A 7,251-nucleotide genomic window follows, 5' to 3' on the forward strand; every position below is an offset into this window, starting at 1 on the left:
AGAGGACTTGGAACAGATCAATTTTCTTTGACCAAAGGATTCCAGAGACTGCAGCCACTATGAGTAAGATCCTATGCCACTATAACAGATTGAGGTAGAACATCCAACCCATCAAAGACAGGTTGCTTTTTGCTCAACGTATGTCTTACGACTCTTGAATTCAATAACAGTTCCATCTTCTAGGCATTCAATTATACTCTGAAAATTTACTAACATTGCCTCAGTGGCGTTCATTCACACTGCCTATCTAGTCTTGCAGAGAACCTTTAGATTTAAAGGGCTCCTTTGTTCTTCAGAAGCCTGTCCAATTTCATCTGTTGCATCAATCCTTCCAACTTCTTCAGTGCACCATCAAGTTCCTCTTCTCTTTGCAAAACTGTACTCTCTCAAGCAAGAGTTTGAAGATACAGATTATTTTTAGACCTAATCATTAGTTTTTCCCATCGATGGTTAGAGTTCGCAAAATATTTATATATTTCTGCAAAGTTGTGAAGAAAACCTTCAGGGCTGGACTGGCCTTAACTTCAGCAGCATGCCCCAAAACTAGGTTAATTTGATGTGCTGGACAATGGATGTATGGTGCATACACTTTGTCTCCCTTGCCTGAAAGCTATTTTCTCATTTTTGCTTGCAATCCTCTATGACCCCCAGCCATAACATTGGTCCCATCATATCACTGTCCAGACATATATTTGGGTTGTAATCCATAATTGCAGGCTAAAACATTAGTTAACTGGTCACACAAGGATGCAGCATCTGCCTCACTGCCACAAAACTAACAAAGTGATATTTTATATCTACTTTTCCTTCAGTACGCTCAATACCAACACAAGGAAGCAAAATGGCTATTTGATCAACATGGCTAATATCCGTGGTTGCATCTGCAATGACAGTAACAAAAACTTATCGTATTTATAGCTATTAAACATGCACCTCCTGGTTTCTGATACCAAAAGACTCATAAGTTCATCAGTAATTGTCTTGTTCAAGTATTTGATTCTCTTGGTGTCACTGATATGTTGGGCAAAAGCTGTATTATGTCTGGCAAGTAGCTTAATTATGCTCAAGTTCATATCACAATTGTTGCTCTCCAATACTTCACAGTGACTGTGGAAGGGGAGATGTAAACTAGCTAAAATTTTGACTGTGTCAAGCAATATTTTTAGTATTTCTTGCCATTTCCTAATACACTTCTACCCCGATATAACGCTGTCCTCGGGAGCCAAAAAATCTTACTGCGTTATCAGTGAAACCGCGTTATATCGAACTTGCTTTGATCCGCCGGAGTGCGCAGCCCCCCCCCCCCGAGTGCTGCTTTACCACGTTATATCTGAATTTGTGTTATATCGGGTCGCGTTATATCGGGGTAGAGGTGTATTTTCATTGATACCATGTCCCTTTGTGAACTGTGGAGCTGCTATATGACTGCATGTGTTGTTTGCTCTTCCCATTAAGAGACATCGATGTTACCATATTCTTCCCATCATTGAAAATCTATCCCCCACATTGATTTGTGAGTGTCTGTACCCCTGGACAACCAACAAATGTGACAGTATGCATAATCTGAAAGATATGGGTATGCTAGGCAGTTGACATGCAAATCTACATGCAGTGCATTTTTCATTCTGTACAATGAAAATGAAAAATGGTAGTTTGTAGGAAAAAAGGAAACTGTACAGTTGGTATATCACTTTCAGTGGACTGGCAAGAATCAATACATAAAATATACACAATAGGTCAGGTGATAACACTAAATCTGGAAAGTGACTTATCAGATGGGAACTTCAAACCTATTTCAGCAGGAAGACAGCTTTGACCTGCTTCACTGTTGACATGCTCATCTACATGATCTTTGTTTTGATTTTTTTGTTTTAAGATAATCTATGGTATCTTTGGCTTTGTTGGTTTGTAGCTCATCTTACAGGATCTTCAATATGCTGGTTCCAAGCAGAGTGTCTCTGGAGATATCATCAGCTACTACTACAGGTGCAGCTTCAGTGGTACTGCACTACTCGTTTTCCTGACTTAAACCTTGACACAACGACAGATTCCTACTTGCTGAATTGATATGCAGTTCTTGACTTTCTACTTCAGACTGCAGGGGTTGATCAGGAAGCTTATAAAAAAGCAGTTACCTACCTTTCGTATCTGTTTAGGATGACCAGACAGCAAATGTGAAAAATCGGGACGGGGGTGGGGGGTAATAGGAGCCTATATAAGAAAAAAGACTCAAAAATCGTGACTGTCCCTATAAAATCGGGACATCTGGTCACCCTATATCTGTTGTTCTTCTAGATGTGCTTCTCATGTCGATTCCATGTTAGGTGTGCATGCGCCGCATGCACCGCTGCTGGAGATTTTTCCCCTAATGGTATCCGTAGGGCTGGCTCTAGTGTTCCCTAAAGCTCCATGCTCATGCGTCAGTATAAGGGGCGGCACCGGCCCCGCACCATAGGCGCCGACTCTGTGGGTGTTCCGGGGCTGGAGCACCCACAGGGAAAAATTAGTGGGTGCTCTGCACCCACCAGCAGCCAAACTCCCCGCCCCGCCTCACCTCCTCCTCTGCCTCCACCAGGGCCGCCCAGAGGATTCAGGGGCCCTGGGGTCTTCGGCAGCGGGTCCCGGAGCGAGTGAAGGACCCGCCGCCGAATTGCTGCCGAAAACTCTCGTGGGGGCCCCTGCGGGGCCTGGGACAAATTGCCCCACTTGCCCCCCCCTCTGGGCAGCCCTGGTCTCCACCTCCTCCCCTGAGCATGCCGTGTCCCCGCTCCTCCGCCTACCTCCCAGTGCTTGCCGCCGCCAAACAGCTGTAGCAAGCTCCGGGAGGGACGGGGGAGGAGCGGGACCGTGGCGCGCTCAGGGGAGGAGGCGGGGAAGAGAGGGACAGGGTGGGGATTTGGGAAAGGAGTCGGAATAGGGGCAGGAAGGGGGTGGAGTTGGGGCGGGGACTTTGGGGAAGGGGTTGGAATGGGGGCGGGACAGGGGTGGAGTCAGGGCAGGGCCAGGGACAGAAGGGGGTCGAGTACCCACCAGCCCCCATAGAAGTCGGCGCCTATGCCCCGCACCCCTCCAGTTTCTTCTCGCTGTCAACTCAGACAGTGGGGAAGGAGAGTGGGTCATGGAATGGACATGAGCAACAAAAAGGTAGGTAGCCATTTTTTCTTCTTCGAGTGCTTGCTCATGTCGATTCCATGTTAGGTGACTCACCAGCAGCATCTCTGGAGGTGGGCTAGGAGTTCAGGGGCATGCTGACTATAACACAGCTCTCCTGAAACTGGCATTGGCTCTGGCCTGTTGGATAATGGCGTAGTGAGATGCAAACGTGTGCTCTGATGACCATGTCACGGCCCTGACAGAGTCCTGTATTGGTATTTGTGCCAGGAAAGCCGCTGAAGATGCTTGCGTTCTTGTTGAGTGGGCCCTTACAATGGCTGGAGGTGGGGTCCCCACTTGCTCGTAGCAGGCCCAGATACAGGCCGTGATCCAGGACAAGTTCCTCTGGGCTGACACCTGGAGCCCTTTCATTCTGTCTGCTATCGCAACAAAAAGCTGCGTCGATTTGCGGAAGGGTCTTGTCCTGTCAATATAAAAGGCTAAGGCTCTTCTAATGTCCAGAGAATGCAGACGCTGTTCTTCTGTCTTGTGAGGTTTTTGGAAGAAGACCAGCAGAAAGATGTCTTGGTTGATGTGAAATTGCAACACCATGTTGGATAGAAAGGCTGGGTGCAGAAGCAGCCAGACCTTATCTTTGAAGAAAACGGCCAGAAGCCCCTGCAGATCCTGCACTTATCTTGGACGTGAGCCTCCCCCAAGCACTTTTGGCAGCTGGAATGGGGGTTGCTCACCAGCACTGGCATGGGTTCAGTATAGGCTGCATATGGTTTGAAGCCTGAGGATCAGGGCATGCCCCGTCCTGGGATCGACGTCCCTTAAGGGGACTAGCTAACTAACAAGAACTAGAACTGACAACTACTAACTATTTACAAGAAGAGATCTGTAAACCACTAGGGGAGGCTTGTCGAAGCAAGAGAAGAGGACTGTTCCAGCAGCCGTCACTGACAGTAAGAAGGAACTGGAGGGAATGCGGGGCCGGCAGCACCCCTTATACTGGTGCATGAGTGCAGGCCACCAGGGGATGCTAGAGTCGGCCCTATGGATACAACTAGCAGGAAAATGTCGGGCAGCAGGGCACGCGGCGCACACACAGCTAACATGGAATCGACATGAGCAAGTACTGTACTCGAAGAAGAATGATCGTTTCTCCTGCTTAGGATCTCCGGAGGCAGTTTGTAATAAATGTCTTTTTGCTTTCTAAAACCAGACTTGTATGTGTGTTTATGGTTTTCATTTTCAGACATCTTCCAGTATGAGAATAACTAAGTTGGAAGTCTAGGTCTAAATAGAGTGTATTTTTGTGCTTCTTATTTTATCCTTCAGTTGAGAGGGTAGTCCTAAAAAAATGTTGATTGTCTCTGCAGAATTTAGCAGTGACAGGCAGAACTAGACTGTGGAATGGCTGCGGAGAGTGCTGTGGGAGAGTCTGGAACAGGCAGACACACACGCCTCTCAGTGTCCCACAGCAAGAGGAGGCTATGGAAATAAACTACATTTCCCAGCAGCAGCCCCTTCAGCACTGGAGCATGCCCAGTGGCTGCAACCCCTGCTGGATAGGGTAGAAAGAATGAGTACTTGTGGCACCTTAAAGACTAACAAATTTATTTGGGCATAAGCTTTTGTGGGCTAAAACCCACTTCATCGGATGCATGCAGTGGAAAATACAGTAGGAAAATATATATACACAGAGGACATGAAAAAATGGATGTTGCCATGCCAACTATAATGAGACTAATCAATTAAGGTGGGCTATTATCAGCAGGAGAAAAAAAATTTGTAGTGATAATCAGGATGGCCCATTTCAAACAGTTGACAAGAAGGTGTGAGTAACAGTGTGTGTGTGTGTGGGAACTTAGCATGGGGAAATAGTTTTTACTTTGTGTAATGACCCATCCACTCCCAGTCTTTATTCAAGCTTAATTTAATGGTGTCCAGTTTGCAAATTAATTCCAATTCTGCAGTTTCTCATTGGAGTCCGTTTTTGAAGTTTTGCGACTTTGAGGTCTGTAATCGAGTGTCCAGGGAGATTGAAGTGTTCTCCAACTGGTTTTTGAATGTTATAATTCTTGACATCTGATTTGTGTCCATTTATTCTTTTGCATAGAGACTGTCCGGTTTGGCCAATGTACATGACAGAGGGGCATTGCTGGCACATGATGGCATATATCACATTGGTAGATGTTTTGTGTAATGACCCATCCACTCCCAGTCTTTTCATGTTCTCTGTGTATATATATATCTTCCGACTGTATTATCCACTGCATGCATCCCATGAAGTGGGTTTTAGCCCAAGAAAGCTTATGCCCAAATAAATTTGTTAGTCTCTAAGGTGCCCCAAGTATTCCTCATTCTTTTTGGTGATACAGACTAACACGGCTACCAGTATGGATAGGGTAGGAAATTCCTTTTACTCCCGGGCACTGCTGGGCATGCTCAAATGCTGTGGGAAGTTTGCAAAGGCAGAGCAGGACAGGTTGGTGAGTGGGACCCCAGGGCTGATGGCCAGGTGAGATGTTAGAGTGTAGACACATGCAACTCATGCAGTTGCCCTGAAGCAGCAAGAGGACCCCTGCCCCCTTGCCATGGTGACTGACTAAGTTACTTGTGAGAGTGGGGTCCTAGAATCGAGTGGGAGGGGGCAGATGGCAGAGGAACAGGTGGTGCAGCTGCTCGGGGTCCATGTGTAATGCCAATAGACCCCAGTCGTCAGCGGGCGGGATTGAACCTGGGACTTCTGGAGCTTAGTGCATGAGCCTCTACACTACAGCATGAGCAGACCCATTTTATCGCTCTCTTTAAGTGGTCTCGGTGCCACTAGAGGGGACAAAACACCACACCCAGGTGTGTGGGTTACATATGCACTTGGAGGACCCCTGCAGGCTCAGCACTGCTCAGCCACACAACATATACGCTGCTGCCATTGTTTGCAGCCTGCTGGGACCTGTAGAAAGAGCAATGCGCTGGTCCCCACTGCCCACTTTTGAATTTGCCTGGGGAGGGAGGCCTCCAAAATGGTGGCTGTGCCATGAATTCTGATTAGCAGGTACCACCAATGGTCGGAGGCCCCTCCTCCCCTCCAACTTACCAGGCAAATTCAAATGTGGGCAGCAGCAACCAGCAAGCCTGCTCTTCCTAGCAGCTCTGACTCCAACTCTGGTGGCAGCAGCAGTGATTCATGGCTCTGGCTTCTACAACAGCAGTTCTGGCTTTGGTGGGAGCAGTGGTCCTCGCTCTAGGAGGCAGCAGAACTGGTGCACAGTCCAGGCCAGAGAGAGCAGATGGCAAAGCATGGAGCTGGGGAACGGGGGAGGAGAGGCAGAAATGACTGCAGGGGTGGGGGAGGTGAGAGTTTATTTTAATGAATGTGGGACATGTGATGGCATGTGGGGGACCACCATCTAAACCTGGATCGGGGCCCATCTTTTTGCTTCTCTGCTACTGGCAAATGGGAGAGGGAGATGGGGGACCCAGACTGGGGGGAGGCAGTCAGCATTTGCTGACCCTTCTTACTGTTAAATCTGCCACTCTAGCCAAGATTTGGAATAGCAAAGGCTAGCACAGGTCAGGACAGAAAAGCATCGGCAAAATTGTACAAATGGTCCCCAGAAACAGAGTGCCTGAGCAGTGGTCTCACAATCTGCTTTTCCACAGCCAGCTGGGATGCAGTAAAAGATTCTTTTAGTACACTGACAATATTTCAGTGGCAGAGTCCATTTGACAAATCAGGAAAGATGGAAGGTGATTTGGACACTTTCTGTGCTCAGGGTATTCTAGCTTGGATACCCAGTCTGTCAACCTAGAAGCCAGGTGGCATTATGCTTGTGAAATGCCCCTCATCACCACTCCCTTTTACTGAAGGAAGCTTTCCCTCCCAATCTCTTTCAATTGTTCCGACCATGTGTGACACCCCATGCTCTAGGTCTAGGGTTTATCCATAGTTCAGACACCAGCAAACTTTCCTTATCCCTTCAGCACCTTCTTACATACCAGAGAGCTATCAGTGTTTTTACAAGTTGGAAGAGGAATCACACCTTACCAGCCAACCATGTGTGCACACACGCATAACCCTTTCTCCCCGTGATCCCCTCTCCAGCTTGTGTATTTTTAAATACTAAAGAATACAAAGAAGACAGTGAA

This window comes from Emys orbicularis, chromosome 1 (genome assembly GCF_028017835.1).
Source record: "Emys orbicularis isolate rEmyOrb1 chromosome 1, rEmyOrb1.hap1, whole genome shotgun sequence".
Lineage (NCBI taxonomy): Eukaryota > Metazoa > Chordata > Testudines > Emydidae > Emys > Emys orbicularis.